The sequence below is a fragment of the Bombus terrestris genome, chromosome 7 (genome assembly GCF_910591885.1).
Source record: "Bombus terrestris chromosome 7, iyBomTerr1.2, whole genome shotgun sequence".
NCBI classification, from domain to species: Eukaryota; Metazoa; Arthropoda; class Insecta; order Hymenoptera; family Apidae; genus Bombus; species Bombus terrestris.
The window spans coordinates 16,594,557-16,607,957 of NC_063275.1; the positions used below are offsets into that span (position 1 = coordinate 16,594,557).

A 13,401-nucleotide genomic window follows, 5' to 3' on the forward strand; every position below is an offset into this window, starting at 1 on the left:
TTCGCTGGTATGCACGTATGGGCCGTACGGTATAGACGAAGAGAAAAAGAGAAAAGGAGAGAGAACTAGTCGGTTGCCTCGTTCGAACCCCGAGCCTCTGCTCTCCTCTCATCTGTGTACACATAGACACGTATAATACGGTAGGTGAACGAACGTAGAGAACGTATAGCGATTTCATTGCCGGCATGGAGTGGCGTTTGACCGACGTGTGATATGCAGCGACGAGCCGTGATGGAGGCGGCGGTTCCAGGCGAGGCACAGGTGGTGCGAGCGGGGGTGACGGGGTTGGTTGGCTCTGGAAGCGTGTGTGACGCCAGCCAGCGTTACACCCTAACCCCCTGGCCCATGTGCGTTCTCTCTTTTTCGTTCTATGCTTGGTCCCGGTTGCACCGAGCCACCCGATTCCCTCATACCATTCTCCTGCGCCTCCTCCTCCTACAGCTCCACCTCCTCGTTCCCTCTGCTCCGCGGCCGTTCTCTCTCACCGTTGCAGCAGCCCTTTCAAACGGCCGATGCAATATTCAGCGGCTCTTGGCAGTCACCCGTGGGGGAGGCTCGTTGGGGTGGTTGCTGCTGGCCGGTTCTCGTTGCCTCTCCCCGAAAAAAAAGAGCCCCACGTGGCCGGAGCCTCGGACCGTCAAATTGGCGCCGCTGTCCATCAACCGGTGCGCGAGCAATCGCCTCTCTTTCGCTCTTCTCACTTGTTCCTCCTTCCTTCCGTCTCCGTCCTCCGACGCGAGCTTGTCTCTTTCCTTTTTGCACCCTTTTCCGCGGCGGCCATTCGACCACCGAGCTTTCATGCGAACCTCCGCCGACTAGCTGCTAACTTCGCTTCCCACATAGGAGATTCACGTTTTTTTGCATTCTCTGCGGCATCGTGCGGCGGTAGAGAGTATATGGATTGCAGGAATTAGTGAAGATGATAGATATTTGATGGTTGGTGATACCGCTTAATTCGTGCAATTAAGGATTTTATTATTATTTTCTAACGTTTCGCGAAATATATCCCGGCAATGTAAGATGCTGTCTTTCGAATCGATGTATCTACACGACAAATTGTATTTCGCAGCTGGTAGCATAACTTGGCCAAATTTTGGAAACAATATTGTACTCTGGTCGGAGATGATTACACGAGTGAAACAATGTCGCGGCTGGCCGGTTGCCAATCGTTCTGTCTGCTCCGAATTCTTCAAGCGAGCAAAGTCAATTTTGTAACAACGACGTCGAAGAGTCGACGACAAGGGAAGCATGACGGGCCCCGGGCCGCGAGCAAGTATCTACGGTCTCGAACGACACCAAGGAACGACGAAATAAGAAGAGATCGCGGTCGTACGGGCGAGAACCCATGGACTCCTGTCTACCGACAAAGCCGAGTAAGAGCGCGCCTCGTGTATATTACCACCTCGAGGAGAGCGCGAGTAAGGCGACGAAAGAGGAAACCGTGAAGAAAGAAAAAGAGAAAGAGGGTTCGGGGTGGCGGAGGGAGCATAAAAGACTCGACACTCCGTTATAATAAAGTCCACCCTCGGAAGCCTTCCGCTCGCCCTGCGCCGTTCGCCCTCCTCCGCCTGGCAGCAGCAGCATTACGCCATTCAACTTACTTTGTTCCTCAACTTTATTAATTTTTCCCTCGGTCTTGGGGGACCTAGAACGTCTCCTACCCCCGTTCTCTACCCCTCAACCAAGCAGGTCGGTTATATCGAGAACCTAGCCGCTGGTGTTGGGGACAGAACGGGGAAAGGAAGGAGCGGAGTTGAGCGCAAGGGAAAAAGAAGGAAGGAGGAAAGGGTGAAAGAAGGGAAGAGGCTTTGCCGGGCTTTCTTGTGACGGGAAATTTAAAAATCTGTCTACGCGTTGTCGAACCACCCGAGGAAACTTTATTATTAGCGCCCACCCTGCACACCCCCGCTTCCTCTTTCTCTTCGATCTTCTACCCGTTCGCTCGAGAAGGGAAGGGAACAACGACGAAGACGACGACAACGACGACGACGACGACGACGAGGAGGATGGCGCGGTTCGACGAACTACACCACGAACGAAGATATTGCTTTTATAAACTCATTTGCAGCCGCGACCCGGGATGGAACGGAGAAGTTTTGACCCCAGTGAAGCAGCGCGACCTCCACTTTCCCGGACAGGATTTGCACCGTCCGTTGACAAGCTTCTGGTGATTGATGCGTCCCATGGACTAAAGACTCTCGCTGATGCCGAATAATTAGGGGGTGATTCTTCGACACTTCGCCGGAGGTGTTAGCTTTTTTTACTCCGCCTCCTGCCCTTTTACCACCCACCCCGTTCGCCAGTCTCGGCAGACTTTAGAAGGGCAAGGCGCGTGAATGTCGCGAGAACGTCGCTTCACAATAGCGATTAAGTTGCGATTTTTCGGCGGTCCGAAATGAACTCGGTTGAATGGGACAAAAATACGTTTACTAAGTTTCGAAAAAAACCTGGCCACCATTCTTTCTATATACGAATACGTTTAAAAAAGAAATATTCAGCGAAAACGTCTCTACGAACTGTGTTGATTGGTAAGTAGCGAGCGATTTTCGAAAATCTCGAGAACACGGAAGATTTGGCAGGAAATCCAGATCGGCATTTTGCTCGAGAGGGCTCGATCGAAACGAAAGGTCGGTAAAGGAAAGGATCCAATTGTAACGACATCCGTGAACCGATTAGCGGTGGACGCGCTTCCATGCGGCTCTCTGGCTGCAACATAAATATTTACGACTCATTCACGAAGCTAATATAAATGCGATTTAGGCGTTTGCTCTTTTTAGTGCACGCTCTAATCCGATTAGGCCCGGGCTGGTACAATGCGTCGTGGCTGCTCGCGCATTGTGCGAGCCCACCTTACCCCCTCTGCGAAAGAAAAGCTTCTACCCTTCGAGCGTTCAGGACTATACGCTCCCCCTTTCCTCGCCTCCCTTGCTATTTTTGACCAGTGACGCGGATTTAGTCGCTTTACGACTGCTCCATACACACCGAAACATAAGTTGACGTGCGTTGCTTCTGCGTCCGCCACCGATGCTCTTTTCGTGAGACGGGGTCCGAGTCTGTCGCTCTAGGAACGTCCATTGTTAACCCCCTTACGCTTAAACACCCTGTTCCCGCTGCACGCGTTTCAACTGTTCACGCTATGGAGGATGTGTCGTGCTTTTTTGTGTCGCTGATGATGATTGATTCGCGTCGAGGCTTTGAATTGGATGTAGCGTTCGTGACACGGGAACGTGATTTGTTTGGACGGTTAATGCGGTTGTTAAACAATTGCCCATAGTTATTTTCCGATATCCTTACACCGTCCGTGTTCTCTACTACACGAAGATCAATTCCGTGTTACTAAACTTGTTCTTTCAATTGGTCGTGGAATTGGTTGTATTTTGTATTCAGTCGTTTCTTAGTGAGGAATAAGTACGGTGCGTTTCAAACTACAATGGAATGTGTACGTCGTTTAAATAAATATCAAGATAGCGTCGATCACGACAACTTGCGGTATAATTTTCTTTCGCAACCGAGTCCGTAGTTAGAGGCTGGCGCAACTTGCTCGTTTTGACAGTCCTCTGAAAGTCGAGACACGGTGTTGTCGTTGGTTGGACCGCGAAAAAAAGAAAAGAACACGATGCCTGCGATAGCGTTTTCATAAACGAGCGCAACGAGTCCGTTAATTCTAGCTCTCGAGTCCAGTTGTTGGTTGCTGCTTTTCGCGGAACGACGAGCGAGTAGAGTAGCGAGGAGAAGCAGCGGAACACGGGCATTCTCATTACACGAGTGTGCGCGCGTTCTTCAGATGAAGAGATGGAGGAAAACGCGAGGGACGAGGCCGGTGTAAGCGACTCTCCACCCCATTGTCAGCCAGAGCCTTTTCAGAGACGCATTTGTTATCCTTTGAATGAGGAGCAAGCTATTATTTATTCCATTCTTATTTTTTGTCAGCCGCCCGTTGTGTAGTAAATGGATATAAGTCAGCGCGGGCGAGCAGTGGCTCTGTCATTTTTATCGCCTCTCCCTGAATTAAGAAGGTGGAGCCCGCGACTTCCTCCTCCTCGTCCCTGTCTCTTTCGTTTCTAGTTCCTCCGCTCCGCTCCCTTTCCTCCCTATCTCGCCACTCACCCGCCGTCGACTTCTCGCTCTTTCCATGCTTTCCTCTTCCTCTTTCGCCCTCTTCCTATCTCTCGACTAACCGACGAGCTGAATCGAGCAGGAGGACCGCCATATTTCTGCCTTGCCGGTAGGGTACACTCTCCGTGTCATTGTTCCGATTGTGACCAGGCCGAAACGAGCTGGGCGTTACTACTTGCTGAACGCACGATTTATAGGATCGAGTTAGCTCGAGAGCCGGGAAGAGTTGCAAAACTGCTGGCTTGTCCGCTATTGGCTCTGGTCCGCTACCGTTTTTCTTTGACATCGAAGAGACGGCCGGGAAACGGTCGAGCTGCGTCGGAACCCGATCACCGTGCCATCCGCTCGTTTCCATTGCTTCCTTTCCAAGCGCTACCTAACCTCGTATTTCTCCCAGAGATTTATCTACGAATCTATCCATCGTCCTTCTTCGTCAACGATAAAATATGATATGTAAAACTCGAACGATAGAAATCGTTCGCACGAATACCGTACGTACAGTGGATGGAGGATCTGAGACAGGTTTACGACAAGATTCTCCAATTTCCTATGAAATTTGCATGGGACTGGCTCTCGAGCGGACGTCTTCCCATCGCAGAAAGTTGGCCAAGGGTCCGAGGAAACGGCTGACCAAAGACTTACAGCGATCTCCACTCCGTATTGTCAATAATAGATCGCGCTTCTCATATCGCAGTCCACGTAGAAAGTGGCTACGCTTTGGAACGGTGTCCGAGATATCGTTGTCCGTCGCTAAGCCTCCTTTTTCCTCCGGAACACATCCCTATGGTTCCGGATCTCGTGTCCAGACGCGACGCTCGCTTTTGCTAGAGCTTCGATATCACATCGCTCGATCCTATAACATATTTGACGGCCGATGGAGGGTCCGTGAAATCGGATTGACCAGTGTCCATATTGGCTTTTCTCTTCCTGGACCGCTACTTCCTTTCACCCTCCACGTGGATAAGGATTACCGCGGCGGACAGACGTGGCACGATCGTCGCGAGAAATATGGCATCGATACGGCATCGACGCGTTGAAATTTATTGCGGCTACGGCTATTTCTCGTTCCAATTCGATACCCGTTGTCTTTCTGTAAACTCCCAACAAGATCCGCTCGAGCAGACCCAATTTATTCGCACGCGTTCGAAACCAACCCCTGAGAATCTCGCGAAATGAGCCTGGTAAAGCGACCGCGCTTTAAGTGGCAACTTGATCGTCTGGTTCAACGACGAAAAGATATTCTCCTCCGGTTAACTACGGTGGAAGCTCGGTGAAAGGCGAGAGCAGCGAAAGAAAAGGGATAGCAGGGAGAGAAAGGAGGGAAGAGAGAGAATCGAGCGAACGAGCTCGGGATTAGCCGGTGGTAATAACCGTCTCCGCGGTTTCGAAAGCTCGCCAACCAGCAGCCACAAGCACTCGTCTGTTTCAGAGGGCCGAGGGAAAGAGAAACGCTTGCGGGAGAAAGTGGCGAAAGCGTACCAAGGGTGGATCGAAGGGAAAGGCGCGCGCGGAGGGTAGAGGTTCACGGGGATGATTTTACGCGGCGAGGCACAACGTGGGCCTACACGGTAGTCGGTGGCCGTGTCGGTAGGCGGTCTGAGGCAATCCTGTTGATTAAAAGGTGGGGCATCGACCCAAATAAACTCACCATTAAACCAGATGAGTCTCCGCGCGATCGCGCTTCAACCACGTTCTACGTTTCCACAAATGTTTCTGTGTATGTACGCGACTACCAATGTATACGAGCTTCTACCGTATTTATATATGTATCTGTGTATGTATGTGCGCGTGTACGTGTGTATGTCCACCACCCTGTTTCGACCTACCCTCTTTTTCCCTTCCACCGTGGCGCTCGACGAGCCATGGGAGCAAAGGAGAACCGAAGAGGGGTGGTGCCGACCGCGGGGAGGGGAGAATAAATTGATTTCGTTGACTCAACCAGCCGTAACGCCCCCTCAGCATGATATCAACCCTAAGCCTCGGTTATCTTTATTTAAGCTTTACGAGAGTCTATGCCGGCGAATCGGGGCAACTTCTGGGTGGCTTCTTCTTCTTCCCCTTGCTTCTTCCTAGCGTTCGCTGCTGCCGTTCGTGGGTTATAAGCAGACGTATACCGGAGAGAGGAAAAAATCGCTTGAATTCCTCTGCGGTTCTCCTCCGAGCAACGCTGGCGAGGATCCTACGAACGACTCTTTCGAAGTAACGCGTTCGACGGAGGGTAACGAGCACAGGATATTATCAACGTAATGACTCTCGTTATACTCCTTTGTAATCGTAGAATTTTGAAATCGAAAATAGCAGCAATAAATTCCATTTCCATCTTTTTCGGGGAAATTTCTTTGATTAATGTTACCGATCTTCTTTCGATGAAAATCAATTCTAACCAGCACGGCACCTACAACTCAATACCTGAACTGTTCCTCCTCCGTTTTCTAAACCCAACACCGTCTAGAAAAATAAACAAAGCACCACACCAAGCGTCGATTAATTCGCGTTTCAAATTTTGTTGCATCGTATCATTGCATAAACGATTCTCTTCCGTTTCACACCGAAAACGTTCTCCTATCGAGCCCTTCTAAACCAGAATCGTTAAACGCGATGCGGATTCGCCATCTACGGTAACACATTCGATGCGGTCTCCCGTCAACGGGTCCTGGAATGGATTCTGGAACACGGGAATTCACGTGGCGGATGTTTGCTAATGAGCGCGATACGCGAAACGTCGTGTGTACACACCTGGTCGATGTAACGCGTGGGTACCGATGACACCTCGCGGTGTAAGTATGCCGATGGGTATCACGCGGCCGACGTACACGCCCGCTACGAATGTATTCAGGTATTACATCTAGTAGACGAGTGTTCGCCGCTGGCTTATACGATCTCTCTCCCTCGCGCCCGGCAAATCCCGCTGACTAGCGTCCCTTTCGCCCTATCCGGCTCTCGCGCGCGATCTCTCGCTCGCAGTCGGCCCGACACGCTTCGAACACAGCTTTAATTAATCGTGACCCCGTACGCTCGCCGCCGTTTACCGTAATCTGCTGCTTACTTATCGACGTCTCTGTCTCGACTCTCGTTCGGTTATTGAATCATGGGATTTGTCTTAGCTTTGCTACCGATTATAGAAGCTTTGTTGATTAAGAAGAAAATCCAATTAAAATGAATGACAGAGTATTGTGAAATTATTTATATATATATATAAAAGTCAAAATACGTACGTATGTTAAAAGGTTCTATACCGTTCAACGTAAAACTTCGGAGAAGGGAATTCTGGAATATCTTTTCCGAATGATGCAATTTTGCATTTGTACAATTTCCGAATGTCGGAAATTTCGATATAATTATCAAATCGCGGCAACTTGAACTCATATTATTTTCAAATTATGAAAAATTCTGTACATTGGTTTCTAGAACGAACCATTTAGGAGCCATATCGATTCGCTTCGTTCAAAGAACATCACGCAAATTACCCAACTGACACGTCCACATACGCTTCGGAACGAACATTGGTAATAAGACCATATATTCTCGTATGGATATTACGCAACAACGAGACGAGTCATTTCTCAGAGTGTCAACTGCATTGAATCGAAGGATACTCGGTCGTGTCCAGGGAAGAGCGATGCGTCTAACATTCCCGAGGGTGTCGTGAGGCCCTGTTGGGGGATGCCGCGTAGCTTCATCAACGGATATTAAAGGATTTGCATGAAGTATTATTATCGTTATTGCGAACGTATCCAATAGAACGGAAGGGGCTAGCGACTACGTGTGGGGTGAGACGAAACGATAATTTTATTCGACACTCGATCCTCTTGTCGGCTTTCCACCAGCCGAGAGTGCGATTCCGTGTTAGCCGCTGCTAATTTTCACAATATTTAATTGTCCTGGCATTATGATTGATTCGACGATATATTTTCGACCGATCGCGTTTTCCTGTCCACGATCGTTTTACTGTAAGAACAGGCCGGACATCGCGAGATACACACTGTTCGCAACGAAACGAGCGAGGTTGATTAAATGATATATCGACGCGTTTATGAACAAGAAGTGACGAAACTCCGCATAATTTTTTTTTAATTCCTCTTTACGCTACCACATTATAGTAACGGCCATTTTTGTTACACGATATTTTATCGTGATAAGAACCTGATAAAAGAACGCCTCATTGGAAAATAAGGATATCTTATACCAATAACTTTCGCAGCCGTTCTGTCTATCCCACCGTAAATGATACACCAGTTTCCCTTAACCAAACTTTCACCCTAGTACCGAGGTATTAATTAAATTAGAAACCCGCAATCGTTCGACTGGATTTCCTTCAGTATATGGGCGGCATTTTTACCGGATTTTAATACAAGCAGCGCATTATAGGCGATCCGGATGGATGACATTAAATTATATAGGGGTGATGTATACAGTAAGGAAACGCGAGGGGGGTCGCGAATAGCAATTCGCATCTGTGGCCCCGCAGAGGGTGTAACTGTTATAAGGAACGAGGGCGCCGACTCGCCACCTCTTCATCCCTCTATACCGCCTGTTCCCTTTGCCCTCTCTTCGCACTACTTGGCGCTGACTTTATTGCGCGGCAATTTGCTTATTAACTCGCAGTTAGTCTCGGCTGCGCGTCGATTAATTAATACGCGCCGAGTCGCCAGATGGAGGCACGCCCAGAACTCACCCCTCGATACCGAGTCGGCGAGATTGTGCGTGTTACCCTTAAAGATTTGCCAGCCAACTCGCCGGCATTATCGGCCCGGCAGATTGTTATTCAAACAGTTTCTTTGTGTCGGCTGGTCGGGCGGAACGACTGTACCGAAGAGTTTTGCTAAAGCGTTTTATGCGTCGATGTTAACAGGGGTGGAAATGGATCGCGATCTCAGCAAGAAACGTTGATTGCTCATGCAGGTTTTGTGGATCTCATGTATTCCGAGTGTCGAGATTAAGAGTAATTTAGGATTCATTATGTATGTACGAAAATGATTCATCTCACCGATACTTTCTATTTATTAAAAAGAAAAGCAGATTAAAATAGAAAAATTCGTGGATTTGCATCGAAATTAAGATATCTATAATAAAATGAAAGAGGACAAGATTTTATTTCTATTCGTTTATTCACAAGAATTCGTTATACGTTACATGTGTGAAACCGGAAAAAAGTATCAACAATTTGAAAAGGAATCGAGTGATCGAGTCTCGCTACCGCTTCCCATTCGATCGTCAATATTTGCTCGGTGAAAAGGTCAGCCGCCACCGTGCGCGTCTTCCTTCAATACTCTCCCCATAAAGAGCGAATGTGTAAGCTCGTCCATCCGACACACCGTCGCCCTTGTCTTCACCTGTGCTCGGCCGATTTATGTATACGCGGCCTCCCGGTTAATATTGAGCCGCGTAAACGCGTCGGGAGCAAACATTTGACCAGGTTTCTTGGTCGACAAACTCGAACGGAGAATTCGCTCAACAGTCAGGCGACGAGCACACAAACGAAGGGTGCTTTGTCGTTACCGATCGGGACAGGATCGATCACGATGGTAATTTCATGTCTAAGACACGATTGTTCCAACTCGTAAGATTACTCGTTTGTAATTTCATTTGTATTATATAATCAGTTGCTATCGTTATCAAAATTTGGAAACAAGTTCGATTTTACATTTACTTCACAGTTCAAAAAACAATAATATTTCATCTTCAGACGATTTCGGTGCACGCGTATCGAGAAGGCGGGATTTCATTTCGCGAGATGGACAGCGCGCGTATCTGCACCGAGATGCAGAATGGAGCACACGAACGAACGATCGGCAGAGAAGAGAAAAATCATATTGACCTCGAGCCATACACGCCTCGACGTCGACGGCTACGAATCAATAAAGATCTGCCATCGCTAGCTTTCAGTCGAATGGGAGAATATTTCAAACATCCAGCGTCCCTCCGTTTCTTGCCACCCCCCTCTCACACCGCTGCTTATTCGCACTTTTATTATCTCGGCGCGAGAAACATTTTTTATCGACTGCCCCGCGCCACCGTCCTCGGACACAGCCTGTAAACTTTCCTCCCTTTTACCCTACAACCTCTCTCAACCTTTTTCCACCTCCAACCACCCTCTGCTCCTTTTCCTTCGTCGTTCGTTTTTCCCTTCCCGACACGTTGCACGCGTATGAATACATAAGGGAAAGGTTTATACTCGCGAGTGGCGATCGAGAATTCGACTAGCGAAGTTGAAATGCTAGGAGTTGAAAGTTTGAAGAACGACCAGATTTTAGGATTTGTTTTAATAGGTTCTTTAATACGTATCGTTTTTCTTTCTTGTTGCACTAATTTAGTGCACGATATATTTTATCATTTATGAAACGAGCATCGATGAATCGCAAACACTTCACTTAATTTAAGTAACTCTACTTCAGAGCCTGAAATTTAGACGTCTATATCCAAGAACCAGAAACACATCGCTGTTGCAACAATATTGGCAGAGAGCGTGCGCGTACGATTTCTACGAAGCATATCGTAGGCTGGAGGGCGAGGGACGTGTAGAACGAGATCGCGAACAATTGTTCTCGCACGATACACGTCTTCGATATTGTCTCTCGGGCTGGCAATTCGCTCGATGTCGATATTTTCGCCAGTAGCCTTCCTATTTACGGTTTAGCGCGGCAAATTGGCATACGTTCGAGCGCCGCGTAATTGAATCGCGCCGCGCTTTCCGCGCTCGCCACGAATAAAAATTAATCGATTGACATTTATTTCCACGAGCCCTCTCGAACGATAATAACACGAAAATATCACAGCGCTGTTGCAGAATAGAATTACATCGCCCAAAAATGGAGGCGTCGCTGTCCGGACGGCAAATCGATGGAATCTCGTATTTTGTCCGGATAATGGAATCATTTAGGCAACCAACCGAGAAACAGCCACCAGGTACGTTAGCACCGATGTTAACGAGCCACAGGATGTACCACATTCGAATATCGTAGCTACTCTAATCGATTCGCTTTTTCGTAGCGAAAGCACGATTCTTTCTTGGAAGAACAAAAAGTCGTTTGAATTATATAGAGAAATATAGGACTAAACTTGGATTTTTAACGTGCTGTGGCATCAAGAAATGCATTTTTAGCAACTAGTCACCCTTCTCTTCGCTCCAAAAATAAAAAATTGTTAAAATAACTGCAATTATTTTGTGTCCTTACTTATTTAGAGAGAAATTTAAGTTATAATTATCCTTCTCGTTGATTTATTCAATATAGATATCATACTTGTTTCTAGTGCCCTTATTCCCTTCTAGACGATACGAAATTAGAAGTGAAATAAAATCATTAAATAATTCCGAATTGAAATATACCTCGTCCCTCGCTTAAACAGAGCATTCAAACGAAGTAACGTAACAAAGTTATCTTTCAAAGATTTCTACACTTCAATTCTGCAGCTACAACGATCCCTTCAATTCACGCGAATTAAATCATCGATATATACATATATATGTCCTCTTACTTTCCAATTCATGAGACCTTTCATGAAACTTCCATACGTTCTTATCAACCCACCATGCAATATTACAAATACATTAGCATGCCGACATCCGACTCTCGAAACTTGGTTGCTCTTAAATACGTAATCGAAACACAAGCACGATATACTCGTTCGGAAATAATTGAACGATCTCGACGCGTGGAGCAAGGGTAACTGGCTCGAGCGGGATTAGGTTGGCTCGTTCCCGTGTCACGGGTCCGGAGAAGAGCGACTCGGTGGCGCGAGTTAAGGGATGAGGGCGGCCCTCGAGGAGGATGCCCAGGGGATGCACGAGACATTTGTCAACGAGACGAGCGGTGAGTGGACCGGACCTCCGGCGTACCACGGTGGATCGTACGTGTATCCCGCCGAGACCACGAACGGGAGAGCTGACCTTTCTCTCTCGGGTCAGGTAATATTAAACCGCATACGTCTTCGGCGTCTGATCAAAGGGCCGACCTCTCTCGTCGACGTTTCCCTTTCTCTCTCTTTCACTGTGTTTGTGTCCGGCGTTTTGTCTCCGTACGTACGTTTCGGTTCGCTCGAGGAGGACGACTCCCACGTAGCCAGGGCAAAGGTAATCCAAAGAGAAGCACGATAACGTGGGCTCACGTTCTCCAAGATTGATCCCCGCTGCTGATGGAAACGTATTGTCCTCGCCTCGTTCGCGCGGATGCATTTTTTATCGTTTGCCCGATGTGACGCTGATGGATCCCCGCGCTACGCGATCGTCGCACGTTGGACGACTACTATTGCCACGACGAATCATTTGAATTATGCTAGTTTCTTGCGATAGATGAAATGGAATATGATTAGCATTAGGATTAGGAAGTTGCTTTGAAATTTAATGCGATATTTAAAGATTCGAAATTCGGATATTCGAAAATTTAAAATATTTCACAGCTTAAAAATTAAAAAATTAAAAAATTGGAATATTCAATTCGCCCAAAAATAGCTCGGTAGCAATCTGTTATACCAGTGATGGGATGAAATCTCGCGGTGCGATTCCACGAATCTACTGTAGGGTGCGAGCCATCGTGGCCGTTTCCCCATTGCCGTTATTGTAGATTAACAACGTTACAAGTCGCACATTAATTAACCGGCTCGGACGGCGTGTTTGCGTTTGTAAACTCGGCCGAGTGAGACGCCGGGACGCGGGCCAATATTATTACGAAGACAAACGTACCGACGCTATCTACCATCAAGGGCTTCCTGCCTCTGCCCCCTGACACCCGGCCTTCGGGGAATATTCATCAGGATGAGAACGGAGGAGCATTGTGAACTTCTGCGAACCTCATTGGGGGATGTACGAGGCCGATGACTTTATTTTTCGTACGTCCTAAATCCTACACTTACGTCACTGTTTGCTGTATTGTAGCAAATCTACTTTTAGAACCCCTGCTTTAACTTTAAAATTGTACAACGAAAATTTAAAGAAAAGGGTATATCGAGGATACGTTTATGCATTCAATTTTCCAAATATTTCCTTATTTTAGTACTTGTTATTTTGTTAAAAAATTATTATTTGAGAGAACGTGTTAACTCGACTTACTCGGTTAACAGGATAAATTCTTTAAACGATGAGTTCGACTAATTAAAATTAATCTTCTCTTCTACAAAATGGAATCGAAGCCAGTTTGATCGCATGCTTAACTTTCGAACTACGATTTACGTTGCCAGGTGGGAAGAATAATATGTTCGATCGGAGCATAACAGACGCAATTTCTTCTATCGGTGGACGACACACGGTTTAACAAGAGAAATTCGCAGGTTGTTCGTGACAGAGGGTTG

At 47.4% G+C, this 13,401-nt stretch overlaps 1 long non-coding RNA gene across 2 annotated transcripts in view; it reads left to right on the forward strand.

Moving 5' to 3' along the window:
* The window catches only part of LOC125385505, a 145,538-nt gene extending 134,264 nt beyond the window's left edge, over positions 1 to 11,274 (forward strand). Inside the window, exons 4-5 of one of the 2 annotated variants that reach the window (XR_007224878.1) lie at positions 10,893 to 11,022; positions 11,107 to 11,274. This is a non-coding gene — a long non-coding RNA (uncharacterized LOC125385505). Of the gene's footprint in view, positions 1 to 10,892 lie in introns of both variants that reach the window. The other variant, XR_007224876.1, reaches the window with a different exon arrangement.
* The last annotated feature ends 2,127 nt before the right edge of the window (positions 11,275 to 13,401 follow it).